Raw genomic sequence first — 23,097 nt, forward strand, 5'->3', positions numbered from 1 at the left:
AGAGAGGAAAACAAGGATATTATTTTCTCCAGCTAAATTTACAGGAAACCTACCAGCAAGTTTTAATATCTCATTTTTTTCTAGTCTTCAAGGTTTTAGTATTTAAACTGGTACTTGGCCAGAGTAGAACCCCTAAACCTCGTGTACCTTGCACTTTGGACAGAAGTTCACTTTTACTCATACTAACAACTGTCATTCTGTAATAGGATCTCGAACCAAATGGCTACAGACAGTGACGTCGCAGCCGGGATAAGGCAGCAGCAAATGAGGCCTAGAATCCTTGGTGCCGGGATAGGTGAGAGTTTGCATATCGTCTCGAGCATGGTTGTACTGCCTTCTGACACTCTGCCGGTGTTGACTCTGGACCTAAACCAGAGAAGCCTATGTGGGAGAACCCACAAAATCACAGCAGCATTTCCTGCAAGCACTGCATTTTCCTAGTGCCCCTTCCAAACTTCAGTTCCAACCTCAGACTTTGCCAAGTGGATTTGTGCCATAACAGCACACAAACCAGCACCAAGTGATGGAAACTAGTAAGTTAATTCAGTACAACAACCACACCCCTGATTTCACAGGTGCTGTCTTCTTCCTTCTTCCATATCCATTTTTCAGCATTTCATTTCCATCACTAAAATATTCCACTGGTGAAAACTCACAGATAAAATACGTGAGAATTCACATGCTAAAAGCAAGCAGAAACTACAAAAAAAAAAAGGTCTCTGCAAGTATTTTAACACTGTCTTTCAGGCAACCTAGAAACCCTAGAGTAGCAGCCAGGCCATGGTACATTTTTGGGAGGACTCCCGAAGTCTAGGGAGACTGGGCTAGACCCCGAGTGGTCCGGGTTACCCCATAGGCTTCCTGCATGAACCTGATCAGGTTCTGACCCTCTGAAGATGCACGTACACACAGCCTATGTTGACTTTGAGCCCTGCGGAACCGACAGGCATTGTTTGCCGGCTCTCCCTTACGAGAAAGGGAGTTCTCTCACAGTCATTCTGGGTTGTAGTTCACTTCTTTATGGTCCTGTTAGTTGATGGAGATTTTGAAAAGACAGTTTGCCAAATGCTTTCACTCTGTTTTAGCCAACAAAAGGCATTCATTTTCCTTCCTCAGTTTTGTTACTACTCCTGAGTATTCCTTAGGTTTTATACATACTTCTGTCGCATGTGGTTTCCAAATCACGCCGTTTGCAATTCTTCTATGTACCTGTTTTCCTTCTTCGTAACTGAGCCTTCAGTTAAACCAGATCCTTGCAAGACAAGATTATGTACTTGTATTTGTCTCCCCTGCTTGTTCCTTTCCAGGTTCTTTGTACCCCCTAGCATATCATACCAGGCCTGCTGGTATCTAAGAGGTAGCATTACCCTCAATCTATGTTACAGTCCTGAGAAAATTCTACTGCTTAAAATCCATTGCTTGGAGTCAAGCTTAGCAGGACTGATTTCTCCAGTCCAGCTTCATTTTCCCAGTGCATTCGTGTTGCGATGGGAGACAGCAATGTCTAATGACTCTGCATGGCCCCTAGTCTGGAAATACAGGTGATAGCACCTATGGCTTGATGTACGCTGAAGAATGCAACAATACAGCCATTTCATAAACTGAACCGGAATTTGTGACGGACTGTACAGACTGTGTTATCAAACAGCATCTACCTTAGACATGAATAGGTCTTTACTACACTGGAGTTTTGCTGAAACGATTTTCTTGCACGTATTTCGTATTTTTCCCAAAACAATCATGCTGTGAGCTTTGATCTGTGGGGCTGTCGATCCAAACACCTTACACTGTTCCTAAATTCATTCAGATTAAGGTAAGAGCTAATTCTACGCTCCAGGCTATACAAGTTATGGAGTGTTGAGTGTGCATTTGTATCTAAACCATTACCCTTCACACACAGCGGAATATAGTCTTGAAACGAACAGTTTCATCAAGCAGTAACAAATGCGCTTTAGTTTCCATTTTGTATTAACAGAAACTTGTCATTAAACTCCTTTATAAGTGTTACAATTGGATAGCTTTGTGTTTTGCTGCTTGGTGGACATAACCTGGCTTACTTTGGTGGGCTGACACCTTGCAGCACACAGTCATAGAAGTCACTAGTTCGGCCCTTTGCAGTTCAGATTTTCTACAGTTTGTGTAGATCTTCTGCTTTGGGTTGTATCTTGTGCAAAACTGAATTCTGAACTGCAATTAACATCTAATTCTTAGTAATAGAGTTAAAGAACAGGAAAGGAGCTCACAGAAACAGACCAAGCTGGCCCTGGCATGCACACCCCACATACACCTGCAGAGCTTAAGCTTCCAATATGGGAAAACAGATAAGTATTTGCTAGCAATTTTAAGTATTCCTGAATGCAATTCAATCAGGTGACTGGGAGACCCATTTCAAGAGGTTCTAGATCAGTCATTTATCTCTTGTGTGTCAACTGTGACAGTTTGCAATGCCATTTTGAACTCTGCTTCATCATGATGTATTACTTCCCAGCCCCACAAAGTTTCTGGGTGGAGCTTAATATGACATAAACACAGATACTTATCTTTTCTGTTCACCCTGTCTCCAGGAAATGGAGAGAGAAGCAACTTGGGCAGCCTGACACTCAGCAGTATCACAGAGAGTTTTCAGATCGGGTCAGTAGTTCTGCGGAGTATTTCCTCTTCTTGGGCAGAAGAAAAGCAAGGTTCTCTGACAAATTCACAGGAAGCTGAAGAGGCTTACCCAACCATACACTGTATTTCAACAGCACATTTCAAAACATTACCTTTGCATTTTCAGTTGAAGGACATTTGATTTACAGCAGAATTTCTGAGAAAATATATAAAAAAATATGAGTGAAGACAGTTTTTCTAGCACTTGCTGTATTCCATTATATTATATTATATTGTTTACATAAAGGTACATATCCTACATGTAAAATTCTTCTTTGTAATTATCAGTCAAAATTGAAAAGCTTAATATAAAATTCCCAAGACTACCAAACCTCAAAGTTCCAACTGTAGTTGAAAGTATAACTTGTCAGACCTTCTGATCATTGAATCTAATGCCCGTGGGGGTCATCTGTGCATAGCAAGCTCTAAGGGACTCCTTCACCTCAGTAATGATATGGGTCAGCACCTCCTCAAACCGTGCCTCCACTGCAGCAGCCTCCTGCTGCGGCAAAACACTTCTTTGGGGCATAGCTCTTGGAACATGAAAAACTAGGTCGCATAGGTAGAAGTAGCATAGTCTTCCCCTGACTCAGCCTTGACTCACCCAGGACCTTTCCCATCTTCAGGGAAGACCGTGTAATTTAAGCCATCTTTAGCACAGATGATCTTTTACCCAAGATTGCTCAAAATATTCTGCAACCATTAAGAAAACGAAGCACTGAAAGATTGCCTTTCAGAAGTGTCCCGGCCTCCCAGGTAAGCACCCTAACCACGGACTGGGGACCAGATCCTGAGAGAGCTGGATGACACTACATTTAACTGAGAATGAATAAAATCAGTTTTATGTTCTCGGTATTGACAGCAATGAGGCAGTATTTGTATAAAGGGAAGAAGGTAAATTCAGATCTAAAGTTAGGGAGTTTTTCCAGTAATTGCCTACTTAGCTGATACTTTGAATCAGTACTTCTTTCCTTGCCTTTAAATTGCAGGAGGAGAGAGTCTCCTGGTGGCAAGCAAGCAGCACAGCTGTACAGTATCAGACGGCCGCGCTGCATCGCACAGATTTGCTCTGCAGCTTCACCCCGGAACCCAACAGTGTCCTTTCACTGCAGCTTTGCACATGGAGCCAGGGGAGCATGTGCAAAACACAGGCTCAGGTGTGATGATAATTCACCCTTGCCAAGGAATTCTTCTGTCTTTCCTTCTCTCTCCAACTCGGCCAGTCCTAGATGGTTAGAGTTGGCCTCAGATGCTTTTTTTCTTTTGTTCTGCACCTCTCACCCTAACTTTAAGCCCTGCAAACTTCCTTTAGTTGAAGCTGTAAGGGAGGGAGCCTCAGTATATCCTGAGCTAGACTTTCATTTGCATATTTAGGACCAATACAGAAAAAAAAGCAACTTTGTCAATTTTTACAAAGCAGCTGCCATCAGCAAAACCTGTTATCTGAAGTGGCTCAAAGTGCAAAGGAATGACAGCTCAGTGCTAACATGTAAGATTCAGATCCTCAACCTATTAAAAACACATTATTACATGGTGAATCAGAGCCCTCTCCTGGAAATAGGGAAAGACATTTTTTCTTTTCTTTAAATAGTTGTGCTATTTCATCTTCACAAATACTTAACACCTACAAATATAAGCCCCTGAAATTCCTGCTTCCTTCAATTTTAATTTAATACTATAGCAGGGAGTGAAAAATGTGTTAATAGAAAACATTGTACATGAAGCTCAGATATAAATAGACCAGAATTACGAGGAGTCAAAGTTGACAGTTCAGTTGCAGATTGTGGCTAGTTGGTTTTGTCTGTTTGTTTGCTTAATCTCAACTGCGTTTAACTGAACTGCTGAGATTTCACAAAATTCAAGTATCCTAGGAAGATAAACGTACGGAATAATTTTATCTGATCGTTACACACAGATTTGCCAATAGAGGGAGTCCTTTTACTGTCTACCAGAACTTTATCAACGTCAATATTCAGTTTCAAATGAAGTGACTGTGTCCCTGCTGTGCAACTATCATTGCACTAATAGCAAGAACGGAAAAGGTTTTGAAAATAAAGTCACCTCAAGGTATTTAGCAGATCAAAACATGGGGTAATATCAGCCACCCAATCACTAGAAGTGCACTGGAGAATTCAAGTGGCCGTTTGTATCATTACAGCAATTATATCTATGGGCACAGCTATGAAACGTCTATGAGAGTAATTACTTTTAAACACATTGAAAAGAATTATGTCCGATAACTATATAGTTCCCCTCTGCTGGCAAATAAACGTTTAACTGTAAAACTTGTTTGAGTTCTTTCCTGATGTTGTAGTCAGAGCTTGTCAAACAGCAGCTGTTCAGTTAACCCCTGCTGTGGGTTGGGAGGGGAATCCTATTTCTTCTACATTGTAATTTCATTAAAATATTGTGTGATTGTAATATCAACTGAACTAACTTGTATACAGTAAGATCCTCCTGATTTCACTTGCTCTTTCATCACAACATGAACCAAACTTTCTTTTGAAAACTATGAAAATGTTAATTTAGTATTTTGGAGCCATTGTTTGGACCATTACTGTTTCTGCTGCTTACCTTCTATGGGAAGTGGCCAGTATCCTTCTGACTTGATTGGATGATTTCAACAGCTAATCCGATGATGATACGAATCAAGTTCCGGATTATCTTGGACTCAGCATCTCAGTGCATTGAAGGAAGACAAAAAATTAGCTGAAAGAACATTTATACTTCCTACACAAAAGTAAGCTCTTTACAACAGCTAGCAGAGTTCCATGGAAATATTAAGTAACCAAAAACTGAGGAGCGGTCTTGCTTACTTGTCTAGAGGTATGGTGGCTTACTAGTAGTAGCACGAAGACAAAACCATGAGGTTACAGTCACATCTGTGTGACAGGGGCTCCTCCCTTCTCAAAGGAATTGCGTTTTTATGGTAGTTAAGACTTTGGTGCTCATGAAGCAACTCCTAAACTTCTGGGTTTTTCCAGCTTGACATACCACAGTGAGTCTTTTTAAAAATAAAAGTAAAAATAGAAAAGCAGTATTACCTGAATCAGCCCGGGCCCCTTCCCTCCTTTCACTGGGACCTGCATTTACATGGAGATTCCAGCAGCAGTCTTAATCACAACCAATTCTCTTCTGAAACTAGTTCACAACGGGCAAACAAATGCCAAGGGAACTCAGAACTGAAATAAAAATGAACCTAATTGTTAATGGGAGCCAATTATGAGATTTTTTTTTTGGTCTTCTTCTTCACTTTCATGTGAGTAAATCTCCTTATTTTCTGCTCCTTGTTAACACTGTAAACAGATCAGCTCTGCATGTTTTGGGCGTCTGGCCATTTTAGATAAACATTCCAAAGTTTAAGTGTTTACAGACTAAACTGCAGAGCTAAATGTTTATGTTGCACTGAATAACTTCAGGGTTGTATTTAACAGAAAGGCTAAAAGTATCCTTAAAAAAAATATCTGCTAAAGTAATATTGTTTCAATCAGTAGGTGAAGACACACACTACTGAAACAACCAGAATTTTAAAGGAAAATATTAATACTAGTCTGTCCATAAATATTTAGCACATCTCTATGCAGTAGGCTTTATAGTTGGGATACATAAAACTTCCAAAGTTTACATGGTTTCTAACTTTAAATCTATTTTCAGGCCATTTGGAAAGAATTACTTGTAATTATGAGCTTATATGAAAAGTAGAATATAGCTTCTGGAGGTTCAAATAGCATATTCCTCCCCGAATTCTAGTTTAATATGAAATAAAACCTTGGCCTGGTATTTTAAGGGACATGGCCTGAGCTATCACTAGGACCATGATTTGGATCCTGTTGTTATACCTGTACAGAACAAGAGTGAAGTATCACCTGGTTTTGAGAATGCCTTGTGTTCATTCTGACAGGTGCAAAATTACATATCATGGAGCATCGGTCTGGTCCGGAAGATATCATTTCTGGAGCGAAATATCTGTTCTCAGTCAAATTGCTACTCGGTTTTAACTGACGATCTAACTTTTGCCTGCTCAGGTTTATCTGAATCATGTCTCTCCCTCCTCGGTATTTACATTTTTCTTAGTCTTTGGGGACAGCAATATCTAATATTGCATAAATCTGAAAGTATGTCATTCACTCCAAAATACCACTTTGCTGGCAAAATGAAAACAAACTGGGGTATGGTGTTGCTTCGAAGAAGAAAAACAACATGAAGAGAGTTGCGTGGTGGCATCAGCTTACAGGCTGCGTTATTCATTGCTCAGCTTCTCATGTGAAAAACTTTCCACGTTAAAGCACTACAATGCAGACGAGGATATTTCTTAACTTCTGTGGTTAACTTGTATGTTTCCATTTCACTGCGAGGTTGGGATGGATGTGTTTTCTGCAAGGTCAGGAGAGTTTGCCCTGGATCGGCTCCTCTGGGGTTCATACCATTACACGTTTCCTGTTTTGCACATGACAAACAGTAAGCTTTTTCAAGACACAAGCTGTATGTATAAGCCTTCTGAGCTGATTTATTACTGTACTGTTGCAACAGAGTCAGACAGTACAAAGCCGAAGGAAAGCACTCTTGAGTGAAAACTTTGTCATCTTTCTATCGCGTCCTGCAGAACCTGAACTCAGGCCCACAGCTGAAGTAAGCTGAACTCAGCAACCACCTCAGGATTCAAACTGGCTTTTCAAATGCTTAAATGTAAAGTGATCAGATACAGAATCTTAGTTTTGTCTTTTGTCCATTGCTTAGTCAAGGTGGTTTTCACTGTGTCAGAGTAGCTCCCCTAGCACTTGTCAAGCCTGGTAATATGAAGTTAGCAGAGACTCAGTACAGACACATTGTTTCTAACAAACCTAGAGCTATTTGAGCAGCAGTTCCTGAACCAGCTGCTAAAAACTGGCATCACTATTCCTTTTGCAAAAAGTGTTTCACCTGCGTGCAAGCAGCAGGCTGCTCCTCACCCCATACAATTTTCTGAAAGTTCTGAGTTATTTAGAGGTCAAACATGTCCAGTGATTTACTGTAACTCTGTTTCTCTACTATATTGCAGATGAAATGGTGTTTTGAAAGGAACTAACATTGTCAAGAGCCTTCCATTAATACAGTGTATTTTAAAAGGATGTTCTTAAAGAGAGGGCAACACCAAAAGCATGGAAATTACAAAGAGAAGTGTAAAGGAACTGGCTGGTGAGAAACACAGTTCTGGGGTTTTCTTTAATCCGTTCAAGTGGAGATGCAATCTAGACATCCATCTGAAAGGCATGCTGGTGATCTATGAAACTGGTGCAGAGGAGAGGGCTATAATTTTAAGATGGATTATATCAGCCAAGTATCACTGAAATTACACCTGAAGACTTGACATAGGTCTCGCTTTTTCCAAGACCGCTGGAACCACAGTTCAAACCAGGATGACCCATCCCTCATGCACATTTCTATTGCTGTCTGGCCCCAGAGCATCTTTGGAGCATCTTAAAGATAACAAAGAAATAGTCTGAAATGGTTGTTTCTCTCAGTGTGGGACATGATCTTGAAATATAGCCATTCTCTGGATATCAGACTGAATTATAAAAGCAGGACTTTTGACTAATTGATAGAATCTGATAGTCCCCAAAACTGGGATCATTGTGCATTATTAACAAAACTCTCCTATAATAAAACTCTTGCAGTACGTAGGACAGAACAGCAGGAGAGGATGAAGGCAGCCTTGGTTTGGGGGAGCCCCAGCCATACACGGCTGAGGCAAAGGCTGCTCCATCCTCCCTCCCACTGCTTTTGGGGTTATTATTGCCCCAGGAGAAGCTCTGCATTGGAGGCACCCAGCTTGCCTGCTCCTGAGGTCCAGAAAGGAGGACACTGAAAAAGCTGAGCCAGAAACAGTGCACTGTCCTGCAGGATATGGCTCTCTAAACATTTGGGAAACTGACTCAAAGCAAGAATTTAAGAAAATATAGAAACATCATCATCTTTCTGGCATTTCCAAGGATCCTGGCAACAGAGTATTTCATCAGTAAGCCACCAGCCTGTACCTGGCCTCCAAGATGGACCATCTCACTTAACACACAATGAAAAACAGCTACAAGGAACAACCTGATGCCTGCTTGAATCCCCCAGCGAGCTCTGTGCAGGCAGATCCATAAACAGGGCTCAGGGGCCGCTTGCATGAAATTCAGTACAGGACTGGCACTGAATTCTCTGTTCTGACAGCTGTTTGGTAGCGTGCAAGACCCTAGCTGGTGAGCTCAGATCAATCCTCAACAGGCACACGCTCACCTCTTAAAATAGTACGTTCTGGCAATAGATTGTAAAAAGACCACAGATACACATGCTATAAAACCTAATTACAATTGCAGCCCACATCATGGCCTGCCATTGCCTATGATGTATAGTAAAGGAAAGTTTTACTCTCCAGGACTCTTGACAGCTCAGCATGGTGACTTTCCACCCCTGCAGTACACTGAAGAAATATATTAGAGGAGAGTTTTTTATCTGTTTTTCTATAATGAAATATTTTTACAGGAGTGACATCATAGATGCTAGAACTGTGAAAAAATAATCATTGATTCGTCTAGCTGTATTACATGCCAAAACAAGACTGATCTCAACTGTGCATTTACTCATCCTCCAGCCAAACTGCTGCTGTATCTGAGAAGGTGGTCCCGCTGCCTCCACCTTTGCAGTCTAATAGAGTTCATTATCAGCGGAGTAGGAAAGTTTCCCTTTCCTGACTACAACCTGTCAGTCTCTATTATATCACCATTTAACTGCTCACTTGACTCACTAATGCTTGTGTACATCAAGTATGTGTTGACATTTACCTTGAATTCTCTGCAGGGAGACGTCAACTCTTTGAGGGTTTGAAAAAACTAAATTCCCTATTCATGGCTCTACTAATATACTATACAAAGTACTAATTGAATTCTTAGTCTTCCCTCTGCATCTATTTTCTAGTCTGTCCATATTATTCAAATATAATACCTGAGTTCTGAATATCAATTCAATGACCAGTTTTGATCACTACCTTCTACACCTACAACCCCAAGTTGCGCTGTATTTATTTCATTGCCAGAACACTGAATAAACATACCTAAGCTATGACATTGCTGCCATCCTCCTGTATTTTCTAGTTTCTAACTATCCTTCCATAGAAGAATGACAGCATATAAACTGCAATGATCTATGGCAAATCAAATCTGTTCATTTCTTACTCAAGCATCTGATTTCTGTAGTTATTTCTTAGCCCATTCTAACATTTACAGTTTTTTTCTCCATCTGGTATCATCTGAGTATTTTACTAATATTCTGCTCCTGTTTTCTTTTACGGTAGGCTCATGATGTACTTTCATGTTTTTAAAAATCAGTAGTTCATCTACGATTAAAGAACAGAATAAACATTTGCTTGGTGTTATCTGCCACCATACCTTGCCTTTATAATCTATTGCTTCTAACCTTGAGTTCAACTCTGAATTGATTATACTTCAGGCTTTCAAAATCTGTTTGAAGCTTATCAATTGCAACTCTACAGCCCTAGTAGCAGAAGCTTGAAAAACTGTTTACTTACTATCTGTGTCAAATTACACTCTCACTTCTACCTATATGATCAGAAATAGAAGAGTTGAGCAACTTCATTTTTAAAATCTTTTCTTGAGGGTCTAGGGGGGGCAGGGAAGGGGGGAGGGCTTTACTAATGCAGCCAGGTCACTTGGTACAAGTTATTAACAGGAATTATTTACCCTCTATACTGATATACAAGGAGTAAGACACTTTTTATTTTTAAAGCAATCCAGTATTCATATTAGATACTAGTGTCTAATAGGTAATAATAGATCAACATGACCAAATGAAACAAAAAACCAAAGTGAGTTATGTGGGTAAGAGGATTGCTTCAGAATATTCTGCAAAATAATTCCTGATGTTTTTGAAGAAAGTTTACATTCAAAATCCACTTAGATTTCTAGTCAGGAAAGACCCAGTGAAGTAGGGGAGATCTCCCCTCAAGATAACCCTTTACAGCTCTCCCTTGGAAACTGGATATGCAGAAGATAGGAATAGAGCAGCAGAGAATCCACGCTTAGAACAAGAGAGAATAGCAGCTGCTACTATAACTGCAATGCATTTCTGCTTGCAAGACAGCTTGAAAGTTGAAAGGGTGCAGTAAGCACTACGAACGTTAAAAAAAAATAAAACCTTTAATTCGGTGCTTAATTCAGTGTGTGTAATTTTAACCTCTGCTGAATGACCAGCTGAACACAATGAAACAAGGACAAGCTAAAGAGAAGTCACAGGAGATTTAGGTGGGATTTTGAGCAAGGTTCTAACTCCACTCTGAAAGTCAAGTGAGCTCTTACTAATCCTATCCTTAATAAATTATCATTTAAATTGACACGGCTACTGATCCTATTACTGGTTAGGTACAAAAGCCACTTTATATGTGTAATAATTCCACAAGCATTGAGGTTTCCATTCAACAGGCCATCAGATGTCTGCAGTTCAAGACTAGGGCACAGCACTTTTGGCAGGAAAAACCTCAAACTCATTCCTTAGTGTAATTGCAATAAATTGACAATTAACTGCTTAATATGGTGTGTAATGAAAGGTCAGGGGTAAAGTGAAAGAGATGACTTTCACCTCTGTTACAGTTTGATAGCAGGAAGACTCCTCTGGATCCTACAGATTTACATAGGCTGTTGGTTGAAAAGAAAACATTGTGTGGATTTCTATGAGGCTTCTGTGAGAGGCAACAAAAGTTGTCCTTTCCGAGAAATGTACCCAGAATGAGAATATCTCCTGCTGGACAGCTTGGACAAAGAACTGGAACTGCCAAGAGCTGAGGAAAGCTGCCAAAGGAGAAGGAAGAAATAAAGCAACAGAAAAGCGCTAACATTTTATCAAAAAAAACCTTTAGGGTAGGGAACAGCAAACTTAAAAATACTGACAGTCACCGTACACAGAACACTCTGAAACAGGAAAGAGCCAGAAATTCCAGCTGGGGAGCATGGTAAACGGCTTGGAACAGGAAACAGGGAGATCACATTACCATCGTTCAAAATGTTGGTTTTCAGAGAGGGCCCAGATAGACAATAAAACAAACAGTTACAATCCTATAACCCCATTTAATACTAGGAGTAGTAAAAACCGTAACATATGAACTGGAGATAAGATGCTCCACAGTCTAACCTGCAAGCACCCTTAGGGATTACCACCTGGAAACTGAAGGAAATAGAGTCTCAGAGTTCACTCTGTAAAGTGTGATGCACACGTATCAGACTAAAGACTCTTCCAGGTAACGTTTTGCTGCCAGACACCGATATCTGCTCTTTGATCAATTATTTTCTGGATTAAAATAAAATCCCTATAAATTGTTGCATGAATAAAACAAGACTAAGCTATTAAAACTCCTATGCAGAACTGTAGTTTTGCAGCCACTCAATTGTTATGGCTATGACTTCAAAAGTTACACCAATTTTTTTTCCTCCCTATCCAAGATAGGTAGAAAAACCGCAGAAAACCAACACCAGCATACTCAGAAAGCTTCCAGAAAATACAACCAATGATACAGCTCTGGTGAAGAGAGAGAATATTGAAGTTCTGTCCTCAAATAAAATGTCATTCTTCTTCACTCCAAGTAAGCATACTCACATACGCTTTTACAGGAGTATGGGAAGGAATTTCAAAGAAATGTCTTTAGGTTTTTTCTACTCACATGTAATCAGGACTGACTTTAACAAGAAGTTACACCTGACTGTGGAAACTGAGCTGGTGCATTACTGCCACAGAGAGATTAGATACTACTAAAATTAAGAACACGGAGCCACATGCCATGCTTTGCAGCATAGTTACTTCTCTCATTACAATCTTCAACATATGCTTCTTCAGTAGTATGCAATTCGGTGTAGTTACACAGAGTATGAGTCTATGCATTCGTATATGCATATGGATTCTATATTCCAAATAAATGTGGCAGTTCTCATATATGCCTGCTATTGGAGTTTTTATCTTAGCCTTAGCTGCACATGACTAATTGTATCCTGTTTTATTGGTTGGAATATGCATATAAGAGCAAAGAAAAAATGGCATCCATTTATTTGCATGATTAGCAAAAGCAGTCCTGTGATCAAGGAACTCTTGATTACCGTTGACTATGTATGTTATTATAAAAAACAGACAGTAGCTGGCACTGAACTCTACGTGGCAGTAATGTAACAGCTCAGTCTGTACAGCCAAGGCTTAAAATAGGTAGGGGATTACATGATGCAGGTGTAAATTAGGAAAGTATTAGGACTGGGCCCTGTGAACACTGAGGAAAAGAAACAAACTCTGAAACAAGTACAAAGAATTTATGATTTACCACAGTTTAGGGAAAGCATCTCTCTCTGTCACCTGCATGACTAGCAAAAATTGCCCTTCCTCTTTCTGAGAACGTATTCATGCTTGGTACAGTCTTAAAAATCTACTTATATTTTTTGAGGTCATCCTGTCTGGCTTTGTAGGATCTTTTGGAACAGAGCTCTGCAATTTTCCACCCTAAGACATCTGATAGCCACACTAAAAATAGCCCCATGGCAGTTCCTCTGTTGAAGATACACCTACTGGTATGTGTCGTGCTGATCATAGTTTAGAATCCTCTTGGACCCGCAAACTACTACTGATGCCCTAGAGGCTGTAACAGAGTAAGTCTCAGCATGCTCTTTAAATGATCATTAATAAGTTATGCCCATAATAATCCACATTAGAAGCGTATCTATTTTCTGCACATCAAGTATATACAACTTACTGTGTCCTCTCACCACAAGAGGCGAGGCAGGGGATGCAAATCAACGAGGAGAGGGTATGAAGTACATCTTAGCATTGTTTGTACAGCTGTGGTGCCCATTTTCTCCCCTTGCATTACATTTTCCAGTATTCCTGTCCCAATCAGTTAAATACTCAACAAAAATCAACAGATTACCTCTAATGATTCATTAAGAAGCAACAGTTAGAAGAGCTAGACAAAGTCCTGCTACTATGAGTATCCACTCAAGACATCCTGGGGAGATTTGAACTAGCATCTCATGAGGGTTTATCCCCGAAAGCCTCCTCAGCTGTGGGGCTGCTGGGAGGTACAGCACTAACTCACCCCCTGGCACCTCGGGAGAGACTCCCACGGTCACCCCATGCCAGTAAGCAGCAGTGAATGCTGTTGCAGCAGGAATGTTTCCTGGCAGGTTTTACTTTCTATTTTTCTTCATCTATATCCAACAGTTGCATTTTGTGTGTAAGCAGTATCAAGAGATTACATCAAAAAGAATAAAAAGGCTTGGACAAGATTATGTAAAGTTTGATAACTTATCTTAATTTCTCCTTAAAGGAAGCTTTATAGCTTCCTAGCTTGTTATTCTGATTAAACACCTTTTTAAGCCAAAAACAAGAGAGGACAGTGCTAAAGGCCTGAATCTCTGCACTGCAATATGAGCCGACACTGTCTAGGTTGTTTGCTGTTCAAAAAGATGTTCTGCTTTTATCAGCTGCTAAAATGGAATTTCTGGAGCAAGTAAACTGATTTAAAAAAAAAATAAAAATCAGTCTTCGTTATTCTGTCACCTTCCTGTAGCCTGAAGATATTAAGGCCCTATATCCAGATTAGCCACTTGAAATCTCAGTCTTGCTTTTCTTTCCATTTATGTTTTCTAGCAGTATAATCATTGCACAGGTGAACTTTCTGAATGAGAACCTACAGAACACCACAGCGAGGCCTGGAAAAGTCTAGCCCGTTTCCTTCTTCCAGGCAGAAGTTTGTACGAACTGTCTTGCTGGAGAAGCATGGAAAAACTGAAGCCACCTCAAAATATGAGCAAGAACCAAGCTAACCATATTGATCACCAGCTAAATTGTCATGAAACTTAACACCAAATGTGAAGAGAGGAAGGGAGGGGGAGGGGGAGGCATCTTGAAAAGTGAGAGCACGTTTAATAGCATCTTCCTGTAAGGCGTAGGATATCGCTCCTGTACCCTGTGAGCCTTTTGTTGTTGCTTTCCCACTGCTGGCTTCAGCCAGGAGTGGAGGAAGGTTACCCGCTTATGTGCTAATTTGGTTAATTTATTCTAAAAGAGTTGTCTTGATTCAACATAAACCTAGCAAAGTCAAGAGGGAACAACTCATGTACTGAAGTACGTTATTCATCTTCTTATCTTTCCATGCACTTCTTGCAGGTGTGATATGGAACAGGAATTATTATTATTATTGTTATTATTGTTACCTGGCTTTAAACTGGTAACATAGAGAAGGTCAATTGTCAGCTTTGAGACTAAAGGCACAGAGAGACAGGGAAGAGAAGTACATGGAAGTTGTTAAAGGGTTCAAATTCTACAGACTTTAAGTCTTACTCTTAAGGCTTTTTGGAGAAGGCAGATGACAAAAATCCCCATTTCCCCAAATCCACTTAAATTGCCTGTAGAAAAAAAATCATTCCTGCAAGTCCAAAAACGTATAGGAAGCTTTGATATCCAAAAGCAAGAAAGGCAATTGGACCAACAAATTCCTATTAAAAGGAATTTGGAACCAGCATGATCCTTCCATGTGCTCCAGGCAATCCAATTCCTTGGTTATACAAGAGTAGGTGTGCTGATTTTACTGGGAAAGTGATTTATCTCTATATATGGTACTGGTGAGGTGAACTAGAACACCGTGTACAGCTGACATCCACATTTTAATGAGACCAGCTGAAGTTTGGAGAGCAGGGAAGCATAAAGGAAAAACTTGAGAAATTTTTTTTAAAGAAAGCTTTTCAATTGATTTTTTACGTAGTAATAAAAGGCCTCAAACTATTTAATCTAGCAAAATGAAAAGGCAAAGTGATTACAGGACAAAAGAACCTCCATAGAAAGAAAGCACTATGTGATAAAAAAAAAAAAACCTCTTTACCGGGGAGGGGAGTGGGAAGAAAAAAAGAAAAAAGAAAAAAAAATAACCAAACCAGTAACTAGTGGCTGAGGCCACTTTTAATGCAGAGTGTGATTAATCACTGGAGTTGATGCCCTACCTGTTGCAGGGGTGTTTTTCAGATCAAGAAGATATTTTTAGCTAAAGATATTAGAAAGATTATACAATTCTTGGCAAAATGCAACAGCTTGCGTACTAGAATTGATCAGAATAAACATTTCCATAGTCTCTGCCAGCTTTAATCCTGTGAAAAGTTAGACCTTCCTCACAGCATTCTGAGTTGAAATTTGTATTCACTTTACACAAAACCCTGTTACCCACTAAAGTATCTAGTAACATCAAGTGTATTTTTAATAAGGTTGCTACTTCACAGCAGTAGAAGGAAAGAAATACGAGCATGCACAATGAAACAGTTAAACCCAGTGCTAAAATGCAAGCCCGAGGGAACTGAACCATATTCCAGCCATGTCTGCAGGGCTGAGTGGCCAACTAATTAGGTAAGTCTTTCTGTAGACAACTGACAGAGTCATGTAACAGGGACTTTTTTTCCTCCCCTATTCCTTCCCAAGAAAAATACTGAGTACATTGAAAGGGAATAAACCTACAGATCAATAAAATACATCAGACAACACTCCTGAGAAAACACGCTATCAAATCCTTGACCACCAGGTCTTCCATGCCTGCTCAAGGCTACATCCTACTGCAGGATTATTTTTTGGGGGGGGTGGGTGTGGGAGGAGTATTTGAGCTTGGAAATACTCAGGATCCCATCATGAAACCTTGTAACCTCTTCACACGTTTAAAACTTCTTCTCTAAACAATTTAAGAGCCAAATGAGTGGCGAGAAAGAGGTATACGGGTGAAGGCAACCTTCTGAACATTTGACTTCCAAAAGGCAAATAGTTTGTATTTCCTGGGTACAATACACAACATTCCCTATTTCTTTTGATCATCATTTTTTTCCAGTTGGCTATTTCTGATCTTGATTCTTCTATTTGTTTCAAGAAGATCAGCGAGAGCAAACCCTGCCACATTCTAAGTCAGATGCAAATTTATACTCTGTGCTCTTGATAATTTGAAACGGGATGAAGAACTGATCAGTTCAGGGCTGTTTGTTTGTTTTCTTGGGTTTTGGGTTTTTTTGCATGGAGCGCCTTTTACTTTTTTGCACTCTTCACCATACACTGTGTTTTTCAAACACTATGAAAATACTCCAGCAACATTTGTCAAGCCAAGGAATTAATGTGAAAACATTTAGAAGAGGAATTAATCCTTCCCTCCTATTCCTCTGCACTACAACCAACATAAGAGTGAAGGAAACCTATTACCCTGCTTTTCATGTCACAGTTTTTCCTAATCATGATCCCACTGGGAAATATCTGCTGCATGTACTGCAGATGAGAAGACCCCCCACAGCTAACTTGGCTCCTCTTTAAAAGAAGTACTTGCAAGCCACATGGCATAGCTAGAGCTCACTGACAACAACTCTGACCCAAGGGGGAGTACCCCCAAACTGCCCTATTTCATCCCATATCTGTCCAGTCAGACCATTACCAGCGTACGTGATAATGCACAAGAGCGTTTTGCATGTGAGTTTTAGGCACACCAGATATGAAGTTGATTTGAAACTGGAATGTTCTCAGTGGCAGGTTTTCTGCTTAGTCTTCCCAAACATCTAATCTTATTTGAACCCCCTCCATCCTGCCTCAAGGCAGGAAGGAAAATTTAAACTAGAAAGATGCTTTACTCTTCATCATGAAGCTAAGCGCAAGAGAGTGAAATAGCTGCAGATCGAGGTACGGAGGAGAATGGTGAAGCTTATCTATTCTGTCAACACCAAGGTGCACAATATGATCATTTCTGATCTTAGAAACGGACCTATAGGACTACAAGTAATGGACACACTAGATGGATCTACATAGATGTGACTGGACCATCCAGCCAGGCCTTAAGCTGAGCTCAGCACACAGAGAAGGGATAGTCCTTTGATAAAGAGGCCAGTCAATCTAACTTAAAATAAATAAATAAATAAAAATGGACAAATGAAGGGAAAAGAAAGAAGTGAAGAGATTTTCCTAAGGCCATAGAGTAGTTCAGTGGTTGAATGGGTAATAGGAATACAGCTCTTCCCAAGTCCCATCTATTGCCTTAACCACAAGATGTGCTGCTGCATACCAGCAATTATTCTTCAAGCTCAAGACTTTACTGTGTATTGATTCACTATTTAGAAGCTGAAAACAGACAAACAGTTCAGAAGTGTAGTACGAAATCAATGGATCACTGTTAGTTTCCTTCCCAGTATCCATTGTTGGTTATGAGATTCTTCAACGCAGCATTTATGGGAGCTCTCTCAGCAACAGTGCAGCCCTTCTTAATCCAAGCAGCAACATACTTTCCAAAGTTGCATTTCCAAGAAGATACTTCAGCAGCTAAAATGTTTCAGATTTCTTAGTTTATCAAGCTCTTCTAGGGCAAAAAAGAAAAGATTGACAGGTGCAGCAGTGAAACCAAGTTCCCCAAAGAGGGGGACAAGTTTGGCCACTGAATAGAAAGAAAAATGGCCAAAACACAAGTTGTGAAAACTCAAGACTTCTAGAAAGCATTCCTACAAGATCTCTCATCTCTTTAGAGACAGTAGCACATTTAGAGTTATAACAATCTTCTGAGATAGGTAAAGGTAGCCCTTTCCCTGCAGATCAGTTATCCAAGGTACAAAGAAGATAACATTTCTAAAGCCTGACTTTTGCTGAAAAATCAAAAAAGTCAGGTCAAATATTTTCTGGTGTCGATATGAAACTCATCCAAAATAGCAGGGTTTACTAATACACAAGGCTTTAAACATCCTGCAAAGCAGCAAAAGGATATTATTATTTTTTTCAATCTAGCAGTATAGGAATACTGTCACTCACTTAGCAGAGGCCCATTGCACATAGTACTGACACCAAAATCCAGTTCTCCACATCATATAACTACTGATCTATACTCAACCTGGCTTTGATTTGGAAAATAAGTAATTTGTATTTCTACAGCAAGGTAAAAAGTAAGAAAGCATGTTCTTCTTTCCCAGAGAAAGAACACATCAGCAAGTCCTAACAGGTAATTACAAGATTACACCGCATTAACAAATATTTTACAGAGAGTGTTTAATAGGTGTATAGAAATAGATGCAGTATTTTTGGCCAAACTATTTAAATGTAGATATTCACTATTTGCTACCACAGCTAAGGTTAAGAATTGGTATTTTAAGAAAAGCAAGTGGTCAGAACTCCAAAACACAAGTGCCATGCATTCATTTGGTACAGCCATACGGCTGTACAGATGCTGTGTAACAAACACTGTTAGAATTACATGGTTTTCTCTTCACACTGGAGAAGTGTGGTCCCAGGACAGTAAAACTAAGGTTTGTGGTTTACTGATTGGAAAAAAGTGCTGTGTTGCTGTCTATATAAGCTGCATTGTGGCCAATCCTTGCCCAAAGAATAAATACATATGGTTTACTGTTCTACCAATACATAGCCTCCATTGACATGTACACCCCAAGAGGATAAACTAAATTAACCCACTTCATCTCAACAGCTATGCAATTTATCAGTGTCTCAAATCTATAGCTAAAATTTCAGACTTTTGTAGCACTGAGGAGACTTAACCAGTGACTATTTTCAACACAGTAGAGCAAGACATGCGAAACCAAACCAAAACAAAAAACTTAGGTCATGCACAGAGTCATCTGAATAATGAATTCCATAATTTTTCCCTAGAGATCCCTAAGCTCACAGCAAATGCGAAGGCTTTGGGACAAATTCTGCAAGACAATTTAGCTTGAGCTCTATCTCAAAAATCTAATACAATGTGTCAGCTATTAGACCAGGCAGTCAAAAAATAACAATATGAAGGAAATCTGCCCATGGTAAAATATTATTTTTCTGTTAAAAATTAGATTTTTTTTTTTTTCTGGTCATATTTGTACATCATTTTTCCACAGAATCTGACCTAAACACAAGTTACTGAAAAGATGAAAAAAAATACTGAACCAAAAATCCCACAGCCCATTACACTTATACCATATTTTGTGTTGGATGAAAACTCAGGAAGAATAGCCGTGTTAAGTGCTGACAGATCACCAAAAACTTTCCAGGAAACTAACTTACTCTCCATGTAGAACAAGCAACCAAATCACTGTCTTAAGTAACCAGTGGTAAAACCAAACAACTAGGAGGCACCATTCCAATAGCTACTTTTTGAACTTGAAAACTAAGAAATTGGCAATTGCCAATGATGATAATTGCTGCTGGATAAAGTCTGAGTGATTCTCGCTTTATCCTTAAGCCAGGTATAGCCTGAAGTAGGAGGCAGCAAATTCAGGTATTTTAAAATACACTGCTTCAAAGCAGGGGAAAATACTTTGTAAGTTTTTAGGGAAAGGAAATAACAACTAAAAAAAAAAAAAGGAATCCACCCCAAGAATGCACATTAAAATTTAGCAGCTGTTTTAAATTTTTCATTTGTAAATTTTTTCATGAAGCATCAGGAAATAAATGCTGGCATTCTATACTTTTGGTTTTGTTATTTTTAGAACAACTGAGACTAGTTTTTATCAAATGGTGATTAAAAAGTTTTTATTTTTTCTTTCCCCGACGTCTTCTTCTAAATGTTCATTCTAAGTCTTTCTTGATTTGTGTTGTTAAAAAATAAAAAGACAGCTAGATGTAGGAAGATGTCTACTTGGAGAAAGTTTGTCAGAGTATATAGCTTCAGTCAATTCAAAGACTTACGGCTCACAATACTAAAAAAATTCTAGTTATCTGTAGTTGATAATAAGTCACTCCTTTACAATAACTGTAAACATTTTAGTGGGAAACTAGTGAAAAGTTATTAAGGACAGCATAGTCCAACATTGAGAGATAAAAAACATCAACTGCTCAGTCAAAGCAGCGTGGTTTCTTGAAAAAAAAAATCTGTTCCCTCCCCCAACAAGCTGACTACAGTAATAAGTTAACAGAAGAGGCAACAACAGAGTTTACGTGGGTTTTCACAGGGCATATTGAGGAGCTGTCTCACAAATATTAATGAGGAAAATAAATAGCTGTGAGCACACATCATGTAACCAGAGACGTACATGCATATTCCTGCCAGGGCAGAAATAATATAAAACCAAAATCTGTTCTTCCGCAGATGAAGAAAACTGATTACTGGAATAACCAAATCTCCATTTATTAATTAGATTATTAATACATTTATTAAAGATTGGAAAGCAGCACAAGAGAGTCATGAAATGAAGGTGTTCTGAAGGAGAGTATTTCCCAATAAGACCTGGTAATTTACTCCAATCTTAATTTTTTGTAAAGTTTTGTCATAGTTTTCTGCAGATGTATTAATTTCTCAAAACGTATTTGCCAAGTCCTTCCTACAAATGATTTTTACACTGTAGATCATATGGGTTCAGTACATTACAGGGACTGGCTGCTCATTGTATACAGCTGGCTTTGTTGGCAATGGAAATCACTGAGTACGCAGGTGTATAGCAATTCATACAAATACACAGAGTATTGGGGGAAAAGTGCATTTCAGCTCCATTCTCTCTCTCTCTCCCCCAGGGTTTCTCAGCAGAAGCTACGTGCAAGCAGTGACTTACATCCAGCTGACAGAAAAATAGCAGGCATCCTGCACGGCTGGCGCAGGCAGACTGCTTCACAGGGCACCAGTGCCCCACAGCGCCTGGCGGCCGTCAGCCGGAGCACGTAGCCTACGCCACCAACAGTCTACAGCGATGGAGATGCTGAAGGCAACATAGCAGGCAGCAATTAAATGAGAAAGAGCAAACATGAAAACGAAACAAATTCAATGCTTTAGTGAAACGGCATCTGAGCAGTGACTTACTAATTTTGTGGAGTTTTTTGGTCTGTACCATTTAAGAAAAAGAAAGTAAACCACAACAACGTTTAACGGGACCAATGCCTCTGGACTTGTGAGCCAGGTTACTGGGTCACACCCAGTCTGCAACTGCTGGTAATGAAGCGTTATTTTCTCAGAACTACCTGTTATCTTTCAGAGGAGGAAATTTTGAGACCAAGTGCCCGAAACTGTTTCCCATGCTTGGACGTACAGAGTTATCAGAAGTCTAGTGAGTTTACCAAAATAAGGAGGATAAGCAGAGATGAGATGGAGAAGAGATCAGCCTGGTCAGCAGGGATCCCTCAGGACTGCAGCCAGATGCTGCTGGACCTTCTTCAGCCACATAGAATCATGCTGGTCGATGAGGCAATAAATCTAATGTCTTTTGTAACTTATACATTCACACTTTTCAAAATCCTGGTTTGAGACAAAAGCTGGCAGTTTTTCTCTGCTATAAAATTATAACAAGCTTTTCAACTACACAGCACTTCTTGCCTTGGATTTCAAAGTTGCTGTTATTCTTAAAAAAACCCAACAAAACAAAACAAAAGCACCAAACTAAAACAACAACAAAAAAAGCAAATACAAAGTCTGGAAATACTTACATCAAATCTGTCAGGGTAAATCAATACACAAAGCACCTCTCATCTAAAGAGAAGTAGAAAAAGGAGGATCAATAGGAAAAGTATATTCAGTGTTGTCTTGCATTGAAATACACTGTAAGTACTTTAAATGCTATCATGCAAAAAGACAGAGCTTAGCATTATGAAAGAAATGGCTGAAAAATATAAGTTCTTAATCAAAATGTTAATGGGCATCAAATGTAAAGTCAAACGCAAATAACTCTGCTTTATATGGCAGTAAGAACTGTTGAGTCTTGAACTCTTCTACAAGTATATTTCAGAAAATAAATCTTCAATATTTTTAACAACCAAAGCTATGCACTGTGGTCTGCAGAGCAGACGCTGAACTCCTTACAGGAGGTGGAAGCACTCCAGGTAGAGCCAGGATGCTAGGCGCAATTACAGCAGACCGAGAGCCTTCCTCTTGCTAGAAGAAAGGGTGGCTTATTAATTCTGGGAATCTGCCATGACCAGCCAGTGGGAAAAAGGGAGCTGGAGATATTCCAGGTAAGATGTAGCAAAAATGGTTTGCTAACAAAGCACTCGCCCCAAGCTAGGGTTTTTTGTTGCATTTTGTTTTGTTTTAACTCTAAACAATATCCTCCAGAAATACTGATATCCCAGTTTAGCCTGTACTTACATTGCTGCACGAGCAGAAGTTGTTCAGTAACAGTAGAACTTGAAGTGAAAAAAGCATTCAAAGTGCAAAGCTTGTAATAAATTACTAGCTTACACTTGAAACTTCAGGGCCTGGGCAGACACTTAAAAGCCACAAACACCCACACGGCCAAACGAAGCCAGATCTCTTCTGCAGAGGTCCAAAGCTACCACTTAAAAGTTCGGGTTCTTGTTGCCTTCACTTGGTGATCAGTTTAGCTTGAAGGGATGTCAGTGTTAGATGACACCGTGCAGTAAGGTGACTGTAACAGGCATAGCTGGTCCTGGGAAGAGCAGGAAAAGCATTATTTTTGTTTTCTACAAGTATTCCACAGGCAGTGAGTGGGCTTCAGGTTTTAAGCCTATCCCAGC

The 23,097-nt window shown here is 39.6% G+C and overlaps 1 long non-coding RNA gene across 1 annotated transcript in view; it reads right to left on the reverse strand.

The window, feature by feature from the left end:
• LOC130155152 (uncharacterized) overlaps positions 1-23,097 on the reverse strand; it is a 42,100-nt gene continuing 19,003 nt past the window's right edge. Inside the window, exons 2-5 of the long non-coding RNA XR_008823932.1 lie at positions 5,694-5,831; positions 5,224-5,327; positions 2,763-2,806; positions 1-2,657 (exon numbers count right to left, since the gene is read on the reverse strand). This is a non-coding gene — a long non-coding RNA (uncharacterized LOC130155152). The remainder of the gene's footprint in view (positions 2,658-2,762; positions 2,807-5,223; positions 5,328-5,693; positions 5,832-23,097) is intronic.

The sequence above is a fragment of the Falco biarmicus genome, chromosome 9 (genome assembly GCF_023638135.1).
Source record: "Falco biarmicus isolate bFalBia1 chromosome 9, bFalBia1.pri, whole genome shotgun sequence".
Lineage (NCBI taxonomy): Eukaryota > Metazoa > Chordata > Aves > Falconiformes > Falconidae > Falco > Falco biarmicus.